Raw genomic sequence first — 20,437 nt, 5'->3', positions numbered from 1 at the left:
AGATCTCAGGCCCGACCACGATTGTTTTCATGACAGTTCTACTCCTTCAGAAGCCGCATCCTCTGGAGTTCTGGTTGGGGAGCTTGTTTCTATACAAACCTCCATCTTGTATTTCTGGCAAGTAGTGATGAATCCTTCCCATTGAAACTAGAGCCTTTAAATGATAGGTTGGTCAGAGATTTGATGCATTGACCTCTTAGTTGATAGTAAAGGTGAACTAGGTAAGGAGAGGGTTAAAAGGGGTTAAATTGATGAATGGTTAATATGACTCAAAGCCATTCTCAGAATACCTAAATTCTAAATTGAAAATATATTGCCAGTGTTTGAATCCCAAAGGACTATGCAGCGTGTGTCTCATGTTTAGATGTTGCCTGTTAAATACCTGCAACTCTGGGCAATGTCTTGACTCTTATAAAAAGAAAAAGAGTCTGTAAACACACTAAAATGTCAAATGTTAACAACTGAATGCTAACCATCCAATGAAGCGTCCAACAAAGGAACCCTTTATATCTATTTGTCCTTCAGTTTGATTCTCACTGATGCTACCAAAAAAGGTTAATTATTTTGAGGAGGATTCGGGGGGTACTGACAGCTAGTTGTGGCTGCAGCCATCTTTTCTCATGCCCATTTGTTTGCCGTCATCATTTTATGGAAAAGGGGAAAATAAACACTGAACTTAATCTAATTTCCTCAGAGTTCATCCAGGAAGCGATTGTTGCCCTTGAGCTAGATCATAGTGATAATGGCAGAGGAGGAAGGAGGCAGCAACCTGTGAGTCACTTAGATAAACACCTGTAACCATGAACATTTCAGGCCACACAGGCAGCCAGATCTTGGCACCTCCAATGTAATATTTGCTCAACAGAATATGATGGGAATAACATTTAAGATAAAGCCAGTTTTCATTTTGTGCTTTTTTTTCAATGAATAATTAGACCATATGTGTACCAGCAAATAGTCCAATGCTGAGGCTAGCCTAATCTTATCCATAAATGACATCCACACATACTCCAGAGGCATGTTCAAGAAACATTGTATTTAGTGACAGTCAGCATATTGGAAGAAAAAGCAGCTTAGGAGCAGAGAGGTACATGTAGTAATCTTGCTTTCTTACCAGTTTACAAGGTAAGAACAATGATAATATAGACAGTATGAATATAAACATGGTAATGATATAAAGGTCAATGGGGTGATTCATCCGTTTTTGTAGCTACTTACCTAGTCAAAAGTTATTAGTGAGTTTTGGTAAAATGTTGCATTCATTTTTTGTTGAATTCCTTAGATATGAAATTGTGCAAAAATAAACTAACTCAGCATAAGTCACAGCATAAAAAGGTTGGGTAAACCAGATGCTGGAAAACTACAGAGGCAAAACTCCCCAACTCTTTCTTTATTAAATTCAGCACCCATGTTAATTTGATAAATTTTGCCACCAACTTCCACCCCGCTTTCAAATGTTCATACTCTCTCCAATTACTCAATCCCTCTATTTACTGATATCTTTTAGAAACCCTGATTACCACAGTTACCTTGGCAGAAATTGTCATTCCCCTGCCTTTTCCACTCTCTCCGTGACTCCCTTGTCCACTCATCCATTCCCACGAATCCGCTACCCCCCCCCCCACACACCGTACCCCACCCCAGCACCTACCACCATGACAGCACCAACTACTACATCTGCACCTGCACCTCATCCCTCACCACTATTTGGGGCACCTTCCAAGTGAGGCAACTCTTCACCTGTAAACTTATAGGGGCCATTTACTGCATCCAGTACTGCTGGTGTACCCTCCTCAACATTGGGGAGACTGGACACAGACTGGGAGATCACTTACCTTTTGCCAAAGGAAGCCTTGCATTGTCATGTATTCTTTGAGAGAATAGTATCGGTTTCTGTACAACTTTAGTAGAAAATATTGAAGGTGTATTATGTTTAAGGACATAGTTGAATATGATTTGTACAGTTCTTTAAGATGTTTACTTCCTGAGATTTTCTTTGATCCTTCCATGTTTTTTCATGCTGTATTTTACCAGACCTCATACTCCCTAATGTAAGAACATTAATTCTATCAGCAAATGCCACTTCAAAATTCATATCTTCTCTTAATCAGCATTCTAATGCATGTATCAGAACTTCACAAGAAAAATACACTTCCCTTAACTGGTCTGATTAATCTCACAAATTGATTTTCTTTTCATTTCTATTAGCCATTTTATATCTTTCCATCATTTACTCTAAGTCACATCATATTGTGCAATTTTTTTTTGATGCATACTTTTGTCCATTTTATTCAACGCCTGTCATTTCATTCATTCTTTTATCAATGATTAATGAGCATGTTAATATATTTTATAAATGTTCCAAACTTCCTTCATGAAAATCTGTTACCAATGTTAACGGCCTGAATAAGACTAGTTTGGTGTTTTCAAATGACATTGAGTTTCTTTTCAAAAAATAGTATCCTCTCTATAAGTATGGAATGGAAGGATATTTTCACTTTTACTTCTTGGGTGGCGGGCAAGTGTGGGACATATTACTGGCTGTAATAATGGAAGTGAAAATTGGGAAGTTCTAAAACCAGCATCTGTCTATTTCTGCAGTTTACAATCCATGCAAAGTAAAGGTGAAAATTACCCCCATTAACCTGGTGACATGTTTATCAATTAACTTGCTTGACATATGCTTGAGGAGTGTTAAAGATTATCATTAAAGATATTCTTCACATCTAAATGATCTGCTAGCCTCTAAGGGAATGACCAAAGGATACATTTATAGAAAACTTGTCATTCAGAACCATGTTATGTGGTCTTTATATGAGTGGGATAAGCAACATCCAAACAGAGCACTTTGCAGTTGTGTTTCTTTGGAATCACGAGGAGAATATGTTTTTTGGCTTTGCTCTTCCTGGCTCTAGGAAATGCAAAGAGATGAGAGAATTAAATGCAACCTAAAATGGGGAAAAAGAAGTAAAGATGATTGACCAAAGCTTAGAGAACTTCACCCTGAATTTTGGTCTTCCAAAAGAGGAGTGGGTATCTTGGACTTCCAAGCAGTGGGATGTGGTGGACTACATCAGAATCTCCTCGAGGGAATGGCTCATTCTCAATGCTGAAAGGGAAGAAGGGAAGATGCCTTGAGTGGCATTATGTTGAAAAAATCCAGAATTTTAATGATGATCTTATGAATGTCAATGCTGGGTCAGAAGAGTAGGATGATGTGGACCCTGTCCTGGTTCTGGGTGTGGGGAGAGTTGGCGCGCAAGAGAAAAGTTGGCACATTTGATTGATATCTGTTCATCAGTGATCCTTCCTGTTGAGGATGATCTTTATCACTAACTTATATTTGAATGCTGAGATCATTCAGGAGTTGAATCCTCACATTGTACACTTACTCACAGAAAATGAGAAATTTCCTCCTGGATCATCTGCCTTCTTTCCATTTCCCACTGCTGTTGATCTTGCAGCAATTGATATGTGTACATAAATTTGAGGACAAAGGAGCAAGACTTTGAAACATGGTGTGGAAGATGATCTGCAGGACAAATGTATTAGAGATGAAGAAACTGAGAGAATGGATTGTGTCCTTGGACACAGCAGGGTGGGAGAACTAGAAGTGGTAGTCAGCTTGGAGCAGATGCTATCCTTTCTCCTCAAAAGGAGGTCGATCATTTGTGGAAAGGAAGTATCAGAGACCGACTATATAAAGGTGAGAACAGGGGCAGCACAGCTAATGATATTTTCTAGTTCAGGGCAAGAGAAGGAAGTGCATTGATACACTCATTAATGATATTGGGAAAAAATGGTGAGGGAGTGACTAAGATCAAGAACAGAGCTGAGAATGTTATTAGGCAAAAAGAAGACAAGGGAATCTATCATAGGTACACTAATAATGTTTGAGTTTTGCTGCCCTGGTTACATGTACACTGCCAACCATTTAATTAAATCATTTGTTGGTCAGAAGCCTGACTTTATCCAGGACCTAGAGCAATGCATCAATCATGTGAAACTGATTTAGTGAGGAGCTAGGGCTCAAGCCCAAAACGTCATTATATATCTTTACCTCCTATGGATGCTGTGAGACCTGCTGGGTTCCTCCAGCATTTATGTGTTTTTCACTGCATTTGCAAGCTGATTTGCCTTTGATGTGCGATTTAACTAATTTTCAGAACTCAAACTTTTCAATGTGGCATCAATACATTTTAATAATACAATGATGTTCTTAGTGATTTAATCTTATTTAATGAGAACAGCCTTGTAATTGTAGATGGAAGGCTATGATATAGATAGATAATCTAATCTCTGATTGCATCTCTTCCTTCCCCTTTGCATGCAGGTGCCTGGTCCAACCTGTTGGCTGTCTTTTTGCACAAGCCATCACAGATGAGGGTCTTACCCATTCATGGCTGATTGCACACAGAGCGGAACACAGGTTACCACGTCAACTGCTGAGACACGCAGGTGTGAGCAATCAGTGCAGATCAGCATTAATCCTCAAACACTGGCAGGCTCAGCTGCATACTTTCAGACAAATGAACTGCATCAGACCTGGCCAAAGGCGACCTCTCTCTTTGCATTCTATTAATATATATTCAAGATAGAACGTGAATGTATATGTACTGTGAAATTATGAAGCTGTCTTTTGTTGTTTAACAGGTCCTTTTTGTTACTAACAAAATAAATTATTTCAATTCTCCACCAGGGATTTATTTAGAGATACCTCATTTGACATCAACAACTGATTTAACTAGCAATCTACCATGTGTTCAATCATTCCCTTTTCTCTATTGGGATATATTCTTAATTGTTAACAGTGAATGGCTGTAGGTTACTGGTGTGTATACAATTAGCTGGTATGAACTGCAATAACAAATACTTTACCTCAGGACCCAGCCACACATATGACCACAGAACAGAAGCTTGGATCAGAATTCTTTTGAGGAAGATTAGAACTGCATGAACAACATTTGTGATTTACTTGATAACTCTCAGAAAAATCTTGCTTTTCCAAGATTTGCTTATTATTTTATTTGTGTTTTTCTATTTGAATAGAATTCTGAAAATGTAACCAGTTCTCAGAAGGTAAACCATCAAGTGTGAAGATTTTTAAAAAGATTAAATAATCAAAATGTAAAATAAATTAATTTAACTGAAACCAATTAAATAAAGTATTTTATTAAGATTTTTTTTGGTCCTTTCATTGATGGTAAATCTGTCCTTTGGGGAAGGAGTGCTCAAAAATTGATTAGACAAACAAACTTATAGATTCAATGGTTTAATTAATAAAGTAAAACATAAGAGAAAATATTAGTAGAATAATAATATTACTGGAACCATAATATTGTTAATATTCAGTTTATTTCTATACATTTTAAAATGCATTGTGCTCCTCATCCAGTTTAAGTAAGAAATTCAGATATAATGGGTTAGAATTACTTGAATCATTTGATAAGTACTAACAACTATGAATGAATACTTCTTTATCATTTTTGCTAAGATTGATCAGGAATACTAATTGGATGAACCATCAATTTATTTGGCAAAAATAATTGGAAAGAATGTATGATAACGGCAACTAAATTATATACTTTAAGCAAAGAAAATTAAGTCTAATAGGAAAGAAATTTTCTGTTGGTTGTATATAAAATATAGTAGGATATTTAATTCTTGTGCATTCTTTTTAGTTTACTGCAGACCACTTTATTTCATTTGATATATGCATTTACACTTTGACTAAGAAATCTTCATTTAATGGATCAAAGTGCAGCAGGACCCAAAGAGCTGTGGATGAAAATCCTTTTCAGGTATGAAGCAAGCAGAAGCAAAAAAGGTTGTTAGTTCTGACGGCAATGTTTGTCAGCTCCTGTTCTCAATACTCATGTACTCGTGCTGGTTGTTTTGTTCCCCCTTCATTCCCTTTGGGAGCTTGAACATTTACAATAATTGACTTGTAATTAGAGCGTATTTGTGATCTGCTCTGCAGCTAATTGTACATCGAGGGAAAAAAATCTGACACTGTTGAATCTAGCTTGACCCTTGACTTCTGCCAGATCTGCATGGTAAACAATATGCCAGTGTATTGCCCAGGTGGATTCCGAGCAGCAGGTTAATCTTGGCTTTCAGCAAAGAGGAACAAAACTTCTTGATGAAGGGACAGATGTGTTTAATTGAGTAATTTTATTGCATTCAGACATGTACTTGGAAACTAAAAGTACAAGGGAAACTCATCAACAGCTATAGTTCATTGGAGTAATGAAACCAAACACCTGTGAGTTTTTGGAGGCTTGCTTTTTATGTCCTAGGACTGATTTATTTCAATCTATTTTCTTTGCCACTGAGAAAGGTGTTCTTAAAGGAGAATCAGATGACTTTCTTAACAACTGTTAAATAGTTAATACATTCTGCCATTTTCCTCTGGAAAAAAAAACTCGTTGAGTATTCCATCTTTTGTTTTTGGCTATACTTGCACAATAAAGAGAAGTAAATTTGTCTCAATGCAAATCTAATCTCTGGCAAGTTCTGAAACCAGAATACATTTACCAAGCTCCAACCACAGTTAGTACCTGCCCAATATCTGCCCTGGCTTGTTGCAGAACTGTTCCACAGTATATGTTTAGAGATCACATTGGAGATCTTTGTACTACTGCCAAATTATACTACTGCCAAAGCTTAAATATTATTTCTATGTTGTGTAGCGGCGGCTACACTGTTCCTGCAATAACACACGCAACCAGACATGTTGGGCTCAGTGAGCAGACTAGTTTATTGCAGGCTGCTGGGCTGCACTTAGACCTGGCTGAGAACCGCGCTGGAGGGCACTAACGTCACCCGGGCGTCATGTGGTCCCCAAGCATGGGTTTCTGGGCCCTGAGCTGGAAGGAAGGGAAACCCCTGATGGCGCCATTTTGCCCGGCTACCCTGCCACGTGGCTTACAAGCGGGGCCAGTTCACCTGCCTTGTGATGAACCGCCACACAGCACCCCCCCAGAACCAGCGCCAATGTCCTTTTATGTCGGGCGGCCTCGCTTTTTGGGCTGGGCACTGGCTCGGTGGGATCGAGATGCGTTGGCTTCAGCCTGTCCATGGTAAACAGCTCATGCCTGCCGCCCAAGTCCAGTGTGAACGTCAAGCCGGAACACTGTATGACCCTGTACGGCCCCTGCAGAGGTGCCGCGATCGGGCCCTGCCGAACGAAAATGAACTCCATGGAAAGCAGCTCACCAGGGACGTGAGACAGGTGGGTGCCATGCCTGGGTGGCGGTGGGAGATCGAAGGAGTCCAAGCGTGCCCTGAGGTGAGGAAGTAGTTTGTGCGGCGACCGCTGGGGATTGTGAGGTGCGTTGACGAACTCACCAGGTAGTGCTAGCGGCGCACCGTAGACCAGCTCAGTTGATGACACCTGCAGATCTTCCTTGGGAGTGGAGTGGGTGCCCAGGAGCACCCAAGGCAGTTCGTCCATCCAGTCGGGACCAGTGAGATGGGCCATGAGCGCCGACTTAAGGTGGCGGTGCAGACGTTCCACCAGTCCATTGGCCTGCGGATGGCAGTGGAAAACCGTGCCTTGAGGAGTTCCCAAGGTCAAACAGCCTCAAGGGGCTGCAGGAGTTTGGGGGTATGGTCAACTTTTACAACCTCTATTTTTTGGAGGGGAGGACTTTTACCATCTTCACCAACCACAAACCCCTCACCAAGGCGCTCGTGATGGCAAAGGATCCCTGGTCGGCCCACCAGCAGCGTCACCTCTCCTTCGTGTCGGAGTTTACCACCAACATTCGGCACAAGACGGGGAAGGACAATGTGGTTGCCGATGCACTCTCGTGATGCATCTGCGCGCTGATGCCCAGCCTCGACTTCGACCAGCTCTCCTGGGACCAGGAAGCTGATGAGGAGACGAGGGCCTTCAAGACTGCCATCACTGGCCTGTGGTTCTGAGACCTCTCGACTCCGAACGGCGAAGGCACCATCCTGTGCGATATCTCCTTGGGCACCTCGTGGCCAGTGGTTCCACAGCAGTGGCACAGGCAGGTCTTCCATGACATCCACAACATTTCATATCCATCTATCATGTCCATGGTCCGGATGGTGGCAGAACGGTTCGCATGGCATGGGCCAGAACATGCACCCATTGCCAGACGTCCATGGTGCACAGGCACACCAGGGTGCCCGTACAAGAGTTCGAGCACGTTGGGAACGGTTCAGTCACATTCATGTGGACGTCGTCGGGCCCTTACCCGTTTCCTGGGGCAACCATTACCTGTTTACAGAGGTGGACTGCGTCACTCGCTGGCCCGAGGCGATCCTGACTGGTTCAAATGTCTTTGAACCCATCATGAGTGAGCCTGGGATCAACGCTATAGCCATGAAATTGCCTGAATTCTGGGTTCAGGAGCTGGAGACCTGGATCGTCCCAGTTTTACCTCCACCAGATTTCGTCCGACATGACCAAATTCTACCATGTGGTTGCTGCCCTGGACCAGGCCACCACTAGACGCATGCTGCACCTTGTTTAGCAACCACCCGCTGAGGTAAGTGAGTGCTTACCGGGTCCCTCGGACTATCCGAGGTGCCGCTCGGGTGCTGCACCTCGATGCCCTGGGGGACGGGTCCCCGATGGAACTGATGGACGAGATGCTTGCAGTCATGGGTGAGCATAACAACGGCCCACTTTTTGAGTGCATCTTCCTCAAACATATGCTCGGGGACATCCGCCCGCTGCTGGTTCAGGAGAGCTTCACTGACCCGAGGAAGGTCACCCAGAAGGCTATGGCTTGCATGATTCTCGGAAGGCTCAGTAGTTCAGCAGGTCACAAGGCACGGGCACAGGCACAACCACGCCAAGCCCACCCCTCACACTGTGGTAGAGCACCTGGCCCCTGCAGGGGCCCCCAGAAGCATAACCAAGGCCACAGCATTTGCTTCAGGCCTCTGCTTCTACCACCAGCGCTGGGGAGCCAAGGCTCGGAATGTGTCATCAGCCCTGCTCGTTCCAGGGAAACGATCAGGCTGGCCGCTGTTAATGGCTGCGGTGGCCGGCCAAAGACACAGCCTTCTCTACCTGCAGGACTCGGTCAGCGGCCGGCAGTTCCTCGATGACACTGGAGCCCAGATCATCGTCATCCTGGCCATGGCCATCGAATCCAGGAACCGACCTCGTGGACCTCCCCTCCATGCGGCCAACACAACGGCAATCCAGACGTATGGAGACAAGACAATCCACTTCCAGATCGGCCAACGGAATTTCGCGTGGAGGTTCACAGTCTCATCCCTCCCGACTGCCATCCTGGGTGCAGACTTCCTCCTCGCACAAGGGCTTTTGGTGGACATTCGAGGTAGGTGCCTGGTGGACACCCGTACCTTCCAGGCGGTCTTCCTCGATGCCTCCTGCTCGGAGCAACCGCAGATTGCCATGATCAGCAGGCCCAGAGACGAATGAGTTCCAGCAGATCCTGGACGAATTCCCGACACTCCTCAAGCCACAGTTCTCCGCTACCTCACTGTGCCATGGGGTGTTCCACCACAGTTGCAACTTTTTACAATATTTAATAAGATGATAATTCATAACAATTTCTCAAAGGAAATTATAGACCACATATCCTTGGCATTCAATAGCACTGGTATTATTATAACATCTAAGGCAACATTTTTGACCTGAAACTGAAATGGACTAAATACATACATTGCTGATCCTCAGTGATTGCTTGGTAAAACGCTAATAACTTGCTGAATTATATTCACTTTGAGGATGAATCACCATCTTCTGACCAGTATATGATGGCTGATAAACATTTACCTGGCCAGTATCAGCCACATACTGTGGGTGAATAAAAAAGAAGTCATTATAAAAGTGTCAACAGCACCGTATCTGTAGGTGGCATTACAATGAGAGTATTCAATGACACATGATGTTATGTGTAAAAACAGCAGCTGCTATATCGCATGCTGAGCGTTAATTCCAAAACAAAACACAATTGTATCTGCATGTAGTTGCATGCTCTTGACATTTCTATTACAGTGAAGCAGCCGAAGTTATTTCAACCTTAGTTACTCCAGCCGGAAGCTCTATATTAAGATGTACAAACAAATTAAAAATCTTTGTAAGATTTTAATCAATGACATCCACTTGCTGGATTTCCTCCCACCTTATCCCAGAAGATTTCTCCTTCCCCTAAATGGCCTGTATCTCTTAATCATGGACACTCCAATTAAGCTTTCCAAAGGCTGATCTTCTAAATCTCCCCCAATAAATCTGTCTCATACTTGTCTGGCCCTGGTATATCAGCCTCAGCATTCCTGCCTCTGAGGGCCGTCGTTCCCCATCTGCTCTTGCAGACTAACTGTCAAGCCTTCTTCTTAGCAGCAGAACATTTCCGTGACAGGTGGCTCATCTGCTTCTGAGCTCAATGTACATGTATGCACACGATATTGGTGGCTGCATTACTCTTTTTCTGATCAACATTTCGGCCTCTTCCCAACCAGTAGGGGTTTTGCACCAATAAAGGGATGGCCCAACTTCTGCCCCTCAGCACCTTTTCTCTTGCCCTTCACCATAGTAGTATATTTTGCAAACACTCCCACTTCACTGTTTTCCACCAGCATGTGACCACCTACCCTTCCCCTTCACCCCTCCCCCCACCTCTCCCCTTCTCATCAACCACATGATTTTATATTCACCTTGGAAGTTCCTTTCCTACTTTCAGATCCCCACTTCATCCATTTGCTTTTCTGCCTTTTGCACCTTTGAATTCTCTGTGAACAGCATTTTCATCTCCATTTAGAATGAACCTATATTTTCCACTCAGCCCACCTGACCCTATTCCAATCTGTTATTTCTTTTTTTTACTGAACTAAAGGAAAATGTCACTGTTCGTAAATGTAACAGTCACTGGTTTGAGGAGACTGTGACTTGTTGGGGTACAAAATAAACTACGACTTAAGAAAGTTCCAGTGGGTTCATTGAATGGTGTAACAATAACAAGCTTGCCCTCAACTTCAGCAAAACCAAGGCGATGATTGTGGACTTCAGGAGGAAGTCAGAGGAAGACGACCCAGTCCTCATCAAGGGCTCAGTAGTGGAGAGGGTCAAAAAATTTCTGCGTGTCAATATCTCCGTGGATCTGTCCTGGAGCATCCATGTTGATGCAATCACAAAGAAGGTTCACCAGCAGTTAGACTTTGTGACATTTCTGAGCAGGTTGTCACCAAAGACTCTTGTAAACTTCTACAGGTGTACCATGGAGAATATTCTGGCCTGGTATGGAGGTGTCAACTCTCAGGACAAGAATAAACTCCAGAGGGTTGTTAACTCGGCCTGTGATATCACAGGCACCAGACTTCACTTTACATGAGGTGGTGTCGTTAAAAAACAACTTCTATGCTCAAAGACCCCCACCACCTAAGCCATGCCCTCTTCACTCTGCTACAATCAGGGAAAAAGTACAGGAGCCAAAGATGAACACTCAGCGGCACAAGGACAGCTTCTTCCCCGCTGCCATCAGATGAATGAATGATCAATGAACCCAAGACACGGCCTTACTTTTCGTGCACTAATATTGTTGTTAATATTTTATTTTATTTCTTGTAATGTCGTAAGATGTTTATAATATGTCTTCTTCTTTGGCTTGGCTTCGCGGACGAAGATTTATGGAGGGGGTAAAAGTCCACGTCAGCTGCAGGCTCGTTTGTGGCTGACAAGTCCGATGCGGGACTGTCAGACATGGTTGCAAGGGAAAATTGGTTGGTTGGGGTTGGGTGTTGGGTTTTTCCTCCTTTGCCTTTTGTCAGTGAGGTGGGCTCTGCGGTCTTCTTCAAAGGAGGTTGCTGCCCGCCAAACTGTGAGGCGCCAAGATGCACGGTTTGAGGCGATATCAGCCCACTGGCGGTGGTCAATGTGGCAGGCACCAAGAGATTTCTTTAGGCAGTCCTTGTACCTTTTCTTTGGTGCACCTCTGTCACGGTGGCCAGTGGAGAGCTCGCCATATAACACGATCTTGGGAAGGTGATGGTCCTCCATTCTGGAGACGTGACCCATCCAGCGCAGCTGGGTAATATGTACGTTTGCACTATTGACGCTGCTGCAAAACACCGAATTTCATGACTTGTTCGTGACAATAAATTCTGATTCTGATGTTTTTGCTTTATTATATTGACAGCCTAACTTTGGAAAAAAAAATTTGTTTAAAAATCTAAGATGACACAAAATGTGGAAATATACAAACAACAATCAGGACATAAAAGGATTTGTGGAATTCATAAACAAATGGCTGATTAAATAATTGAGATGATGCTTAAAGATACATGAGATACAGAATATTGAGTGCAAAATGAATTATACTAATTTTGCTTCAATTGGCAAGGCCTCAGATAGAGTATTGCCTGTAGCTCAGTGCACCTCATTTTAGGAGGGTTGTCAAAGCTGTGGAGAAGGTGCCTTACCTTGCCTTCATCAGTCAGAGCATTGAGTATCAGAGTCAGGACATTGTGCTATATCTGTACAAGAACTGGACCTGCAACTACAGGAACGATATGATTAAACTGGAAAAGGTGCAGAAATAATTCACAAAATTGTTACATGGACTGATGGATTTCAATTATAAAATGAGGCTGGTTAGGCTCTAAAAATAGAGGGTATGTATTTTAAGGTGAGAGGGTAAAGATTTAATGAGTCCTGCAGGGCAACGTTTTCACACAGAGGATGATGGGTAAGCGGAACAAGCTGCCAGGAGAAGTGGTAGAGGAGGGTAGGATTGCAACATTACATGGATAGGCAAGGTTTAGAGGCAAATGGGATTAGCTTGGAGAGGCAACTTAGTCAAGATGGGTAAGTTGGGCTGAAGGGCCAGTTATCGTGCTGCAACACTCGATGGTACCAGCAGCAAGAGACTACATTTCTTTGGTCAAATTGGAAAAACAGAATTATTTATCTTTGATCTGATAAACCACAAAGGGGTTTAATAGAGATAAAAGAATCAGGTGAACTACTTCACTGGAAGGGTTGATCAATATTCAATGTAAAGTTGTTGGCAAGGCTACTAGAAAAGATATGAAGAAGCATTATTTTAGGCAGTGGGTTTACGTTACCTGATGGGGTGATGGCCATAGCTTCAGTGCTAGCATCCGAATGAGAATTGGATAAATACTTGCACATGAATAGCTTGTGATTATTTTCTATACAACTTTAAGTTTATATATCATATTATGCCTAGTACAGTGAGAAGCGTTCTTTTGCAAGCAGATTAACAAGTTATCTCTAATATTCATGCAGCTGAATTTACAGCTGAATTTTCATGAGCATATTTTACAGACTATAAAATTACAATGAAAAGGAAGATCAATTTGCAGCAAGCAAGAGCAGGACAAGAACACAGCTGTAGGGTTTATTTGGGAACCTGATGGCTTTGAGGAGAAAACTGTATTTAAGCCTCTTTAAGCTTTCACACTCTTAAGATTTCTCCCTGAAAGGAGGAGGGAGAAGAGTAAGTCTAGAGTGAGTGAGTCCTTCAGTAGTTTGGCTGCCTTTCCAAGGCAGTGGGAGATGTGGATGAAGTCCATGGAGAGGAGGAAAGTTTGCATGATGGTCTGAGCTGCATTCACGACTTTTTGTAGCTCCTTCCGATCTTGAACCGACCAGCTCCCAAACCACGCTTGATACATCCAGCAAGTATGCTTTTATGGTGCACCTGTAATAGATGGTACACCTGTATAAGTCGTTGAGGGGACAGGTGGACATGCCAGATCTCCTTTGCCTTCTAAGAAAGTAGAAATATTGGTGCACTTTCTTGACTGTTGTGTCAATGTGCTTGTCCCAGGTCAGGTCATTGGAGATGTCTATTTCAAATACCCGAAGCTATCTACTCTTTCCACTTCACTGTCACTAATAGCTGCTCTCTTGATGTTAATGATCTCCTTCATGTTATTGACATTGAAAGATGTTTTTATCTTGGTATCATGCCACAAGACTTTCATTTTCTTTCCCTTGTTCCATTTTTATCATTATTTGATACCCAGCTCACTACTGGGGAGTCATCAATGAATTTGAAGATAGGAGTTGGAACAGTAATTAGCTGTGCAGTTGTAGGAGTAGAGAGAGTGTAGTGGAGGCTGGGTACACATCTTTGAGGAGTGCCAGTGTTGACTGTTACTATGGAGGAGATGTTGTTCCCCATCTTCACTGATTAAGGTTCGTTAGACAGAAAGTCAAGGATCCAGTTTACATGGTTGGGGGTGGGGGGGGGGTGGTGGCGGTGTGTTGTGCTCTTAGGCCTAGCTCCTGAAGTTTGGGAATATGTTTGCTGAGGACTATGACACTGAAGATTGAGCTATTCTAACTGAGTGGATAGCCAGGTATATAGATGGTAGGCAAATTGAAGTGGGTCGTGGTTGACTGATAGTCAAGAATTGATGGAAGCCATGGCCAACCTTCCAATCTACTTTAGGATGGTGGATGTTAGAACCACTGGATGGTAGTTCAGTAGTTATTATTGTGCTTTGGTACTGGCAAGATGGCAGTCTTTTTGAAGCAAGTGGGAACTGTAGCCCGTTGTAAGGAGAGATAAAAGATGTTTGTGAATACATAACAAATCACCCCAAAGCACTTTGCTAAAGGCTATTTGCACAAAGTGTAATGCAGAACTCCATTGAGATAAAACATTATTTTAAGAAGATGAGAGGAGAGAGGGGGAGAAGTGCAAAGTGTTATTGTTCAGAGACATGACAGATAAAGGTTTTCCTGCCAAATGATTAATATTTTGTTTGATCGAGAGAACAGAATTTGACCCTCACTCCAAGATTTTTAAAGTTTGTAGCACTGGGAATGTTTGTTCAGATAGGGAGGGATAAAAAGATTTGAAAAATGAGTGAGGTCAGAAAGCATGGAGATAACATGTGAATCAGGCTAGATAGCCGTTTAGATAAGGCAGTATATTTTTGGAAGATATCAGAACACAAAATAAAAAATAATTTGCAGATCAGTAAATCTTGCAGATAATATGACGATTGGAGATATAGTGGACGGGGAGGAAGGCTCTAAATCTTGCAGTGGGATCTGGACAAGTTAAAAAAAAAATGGTCTGTAAAATGGCAGATGGAACTTAATGTGGACAGGTGAGTGGTGTTGCATTTTGGAAGGACAAACCAGGGTAGGACTTGCACAACAAACAGCAGGGAAATGCAAAATGCCGAAGAACAGAGGGATTAGGGAATACAAATACATAAATCCTTGAAAGTGGCCTCACAGATAGACAGGGTTTCAAAGGAAGCTTTGCCACATGGGCCTTTATAAATCATAGTATTGCATGCAGGATTGCATACAGTGCTATGGTGAAGTTGCAGAAGACATTGGTAAGACCAATTTTGAATATTGTGCAGTTTGGTCACATTCGAACAGGAAAGATTGAAAAAGTACAGAGAAAATTTACAAGGATGTTGCCAGGCCTTTAAGAGCTGAGTGATAGGGAAAGGTTGCATAGGTTAGGACTTTATTCCTTGAAGCATCAGAGAATGAGAGACTTGATAGAGGCAATCAACATTATGAGGGGTATAGATAGGGTAAAAGCAAACAGACTTTTTCCACTGAATGAGACAAGAACTAAAGGACATGGGTTGAGGGTGAAAGGTGAAATATTTAAGGAGAAACAGAGGTGGTGGATGTGGGTTTGATTTCAACATTTAGGAAAAGATTGGATAGGTACATGGATGGGAAAGGTATGGAAGGTAGGGTCTGCGTGTAAGTTGATGAGACTAGGCGGAATTAAGTAGATTAAGTTGACTGAAGGGCCTGTGCCTATGGTACAGTGTTCTATGTTTCTAACAGTCAACCAATAGTGAATTGAAAACATCAGAGTGAGAGTTTCAGGAGATGAGCTGAGGCTGGGGCAGAGTGTGGTAACTGAGGTGTGAAAAGTTACAAAGGTGTGAAAAGTGTGAAATAATTTTAGTGCAATTTGCATTGTATGAAACTCATCTTGGGCTGAAAAGTGATATCAAATTTAAGAACGTTATGAATGGAAATCAACAAATGGTTCTAAATTGATGGCTTTACCAAAACGTCCATGAAGATACAATGGGCTAAGAGGCTCTATTCTGTGTGGTATCATGCCATGAATCATGACTGGGGCTGTGAATTACACCACTTCATACAAAGACATCAAAACAGCGTAAACTTTTGAACTTGCTCTGAAGAAACACTTGAAAGGCAAAATAGCAATTATATTCAATAGGTTGTTTATTGTGCAACTATAGCAGCTATTTTAACCACTGTATTTGATGGGAATACGTTTATTTCTTTATTTGGCAACCAACAGTGAAAAGAAGAAACACCATTTATTTTCCAGAATCCAATCAAGCCAGACTTTCCCCTCACTTGCAACCTTATATCTCTGACTCGCATAAGAAAAATAATGGAAGAGGTGCTCAAAATGTTTTCCAAAATAATAAAATTGGAATTACATATTTTTTGAGTAAATATGGCCCTTTCTATACTTCTGACAATGTAGAATTTCAATGGAACATCAGTCTAGATCTGAACTTCAAGGGGTATGCAAGACTTCTCTGTGGGACCCAGAAGGAATCTTGTGATGACAGATTGGTGAGGGTATAGGTATTGGCCGTACTTTTTTTTGAGGGGTGGTGGTGGGTTGGTGGGCTGGATAAGGTTCAGAAAGTGGGAATTAGAAAGGGGTGATTGGATAAATGATTCATAGCGTTGGGGTAGCTCTTAATGCCAATAATAGCATCGATCACTTTCTTACTAGAATGCTGTACCAACCTCTATAGGTTGATTTTCACCCTGGTTTGGAGCTTTATAGGGAAGATGAGAACTTGGATGCCAAATAGTTAAAATATAAAATGAACTGCTGGAGTAAGATGGCAGCTGGTAGATCTGAGAGAGAGCTGCACAAAAGACAAATGATGTAATTTTTTTTCACCCAGGCATAAATCAAGTGTTAATCACTTAAACTATGATGACCCCAGATTGATTATGAGAGTTCTATAAAATGTCATTTAAAAAAATGTTAACCTAAGATATGAACCATTACAAATTTAGTGTCAAGCTTGTAACATTTAAAAAAGAATAAACGTTCTGTTAGTGTGCACTGGTCAAATAGATATAATCATATAATTAAATAATAATCCAATATTTTTGATGCTCACCACCCCCCCCCCCCCCTCACTGCCCCATGACTGCACTAACTTTTAAGGACCTAGATCCTTCCTCATCAGTGAAGCCCTTCTCTGAGCCTTCAGGACATGAACCCTGATAAACTAGGACAACAATGCCTTGATAGATTGATAGTTGCTAAGCCACATCCCCATGCTAATGTGGTAGTCCAAATATTTTCAAATGCTTCTGATAATAACAAAAAACATTTTCAAGCATTTAAAATCCATTAAAACTTTAAAAATGTTTAAAATGTATTAAAAAAGACATTTCAAAACATAGAGGTTAATTTCTTGGATTGATATTCATAGCATAGGCCAGGACCAATGATCTATATCTGTAAATTTGGATCAGAATAAGCATTAGATTAGTTGGGATTGAGATGAGAACACTTCTTCGTGGAGTTGTTGTGAATCTTTGGAATTTTCTATCCTTGAGGTTCAGAGTCTGAATAGAGTGAAACATGAAAGTTTGCAGACACTGTGATTGTAGTATAAACACAAAAATGATAGAGGAACTCAACAGATCTTGTAGCGTCCAGGGAGGTAAAGATATATAACTGACATTTTGGGTCTGAGCTTTTCTTCAAAGTGTGAGCAAATCTTCAAAGTCTAGCACTGGTAGTGTTTCCTCTGGTGCTGTGCAGGCTGGATCTTCTGCATTTGTCTGTTGCTGTAGAGTCACTTGCGTTTTCATCAGGCTCTTTCAATTCGATCTCAGTATTTGAACATCCTCTGTTCCGACAGTGTAAGATCTTGGATTTACTTTCTCCAGAACAATAGCCTTTTTGTTCCATGAGTTGAAATCTCTGAGTCTCACTGTGTCATGTTGTGCCAATGGCCCTAACAAAGCTTTTTGCTGACTTGTCATAGTTTGCTCTTGATTTAGATCACTATTTGCATGCAGTGTAGAGCCACAGACTTGCCATTGTCTGTGGTGACATCGGAGAATCCGGTCGTAGATTAGGAGATCACTTCGTCCAGCACCTCCACTCTGACCGCAACGAAAGCGACCTCCCTGTAGCCAACCATTTCAATTCTGAGTCACACTCTCAAGCTCACATGTCTGTCCACGGCCTCTCACCCTGACCCTGACCCCCCGCAGACTGGAGAAACAACACCTCACTTTTCGTCTGGGCACACCAGGGCAAGAACATTGAGTTCACTGCATTCTATTAATCAACTTGCCTTTTTACCCCCTCCCCACCTTTAACTTATTATTTCCAGGTCCTACTTCCTTTCTCAATCCACCTAGCCTAGACTCCTCCCCCCACCTATCATCTCCTATCCTCACCAACCCCCTCCCCTTCCCGCTTTTGTTCAGACATCTCTCATGTTCCTCCACGCCTTGATGAAGGGCTCAAGCCCGAAATGTTAGTGATAATTCTTTACCTTTGATGCATAAAGGCACTGTTTGACCTGCTGAGTCTTTCCAGCATTTGTGTGGTTTTTTTTCACTTAACCACAGTGCCAACAGAATCCTGTGTTTCACCTCCAATGGGGTTCCCTGATGTTAACACCCTCTTGACTAGTTCTCATGTGCTTTGTCACCTAGCAGTGAATCATGTCCATCTAGGACTACTGTGAACCTGAGGTGGTTCTCTTTGTTTTTAACTTCCACCTTGAGTTTACATATATCTTTCGTGTTGATGCTCTGTCCATTGTAGGCTTTGAGCTGGACAGCATTTGCATGGATGTATGGCTTTATCTTCATTGTCCTGTTGTCACTCTCACAGATCAAATTGGCCTTTGCCCCTGTTCCAGCTTGAAAGGAATATTTGATCCATTTGTATGTAATGACACAGTGACTCAATTCATGCTTGGCTGTTCAGTGTCTGTTGGTTTATAATCTTCCTGCACCACCATGCGAATGAAATGTATCACTGAGAACAGTTTCTTCTGTAGTGTGTACGGTGTGCATGCTTTCACTTCTTTTTTGTTTACTTTTGGAAAAACATTGCTTTGCATAATGAGTCTGCCGTTTGCACTTATTACAGGTTTTTCCATGAGGGTGCGGGGAACTGTTTTGATGCAATTTGAGTGCCACATTGTTCGCATTTGAATGTCTCTCCATCATTTTGTTTTTTCCTCTATCTGGTTTTTTGTTTATGTGTAGGGACACACATTGTGGCTACAGCTATGCTTTCGTTTTCATTGGCTTTTGCACTCTCACTGAACTTTTTTGTGTGCTGCAGAGCTAATTCACTGGCATGGCATATCTTCACAGCTCCAGCTAAGTTAAGATCTGTCTTTCACAGCAACCTCTCTCTTACTTTCTCATTAATAATCCCAAACACAATTTGATCACGAATCATTGAATCTTGCAGCAATCCAAAATTACATGTTCTTACTTTTAATTTTAAGTGTGTTAAAAAAGTATCAAAGCTCACTCCCTGCAGCTGCATGTGGAAGTGAAACACATACCTCTTGAACATTTCATTTTGCTTTGGTGAACAGTGTTCATCAAACATCTCGTTAACCTTGGCGAACTTGTCCTGGTCTTCTGCCTCCTAATGGACTGGAAATGTCGACCACTAGTGGAAGCTGTTTAAACAACCTCTACTCGTGGTTGACATTTTTAGTCCAATTTACAGGGTCAAGAGCCTTAACACTTTCCATTTCTCTGCTGATGTCGATTGATACGCATGCTACACACTCATGGTGTTTACCCCGCTCCTGGTACCATGAGATGTTTCTTTTATTGTAATAAAGAAACGTGGGCTCTTTTAAAACAACTATACTTTATTAACTATAGAATTTATTCACAACTGTGTGGACACAACCATCTTGAATCCACTTGAGCTGCAACAATGTAGTCTCCGACTCCCTCTAGTAGTCAGGAGGATCACTAGCATTCTATCACTACAGCACTTAAATAAAAAAGCTGGGGAGAAGGGAAGAAAGAACAGGGGGAGGAGCACAGGCCAACAGGAAAAAGGTGATAATTGCTGAGGAGAGGAAAGATGAGAATTGATTGGGAAATATATAATGTTGGTTATATATCTTTATCTCCTATGCATGCTGCAGAACCTGTTGAGTTCCTCCAGCATTTCTGTGTTTTTATTCCTTTCAAAACAAAGACTGATAGATTTTGAGATGTTAAGGAATAAGGAATAGAGAAAAAAATTAGCTTGCAACTCAAAGTTCACTCATGATCTTGAAGAATGATCGAATAGCTATAAGGAACAAATGCCTTGGTCCAATTGATCAAGTTCTGGATTTTTGCATTTATTCAATTTTTTGAAGCTTACACAGAGAAATCCAGCATTTCACAGGAAAATCCCAC

The 20,437-nt window shown here is 41.9% G+C and overlaps 1 long non-coding RNA gene across 1 annotated transcript in view; it reads left to right on the top strand.

Moving 5' to 3' along the window:
* The window catches only part of LOC138742559 (uncharacterized), a 104,416-nt gene extending 99,320 nt beyond the window's left edge, over window positions 1-5,096 (top strand). Inside the window, exon 12 of the long non-coding RNA XR_011344260.1 lies at window positions 4,334-5,096. This is a non-coding gene — a long non-coding RNA (uncharacterized lncRNA). The remainder of the gene's footprint in view (window positions 1-4,333) is intronic.
* Window positions 5,097-20,437: the final 15,341 nt, after the last annotated feature.

This window comes from Narcine bancroftii, chromosome 9 (genome assembly GCF_036971445.1).
Source record: "Narcine bancroftii isolate sNarBan1 chromosome 9, sNarBan1.hap1, whole genome shotgun sequence".
NCBI classification, from domain to species: Eukaryota; Metazoa; Chordata; class Chondrichthyes; order Torpediniformes; family Narcinidae; genus Narcine; species Narcine bancroftii.
The sequence above is the reverse complement of the archived record's forward strand: the minus strand, read 5'-3'. Positions and strand labels throughout refer to the sequence as shown.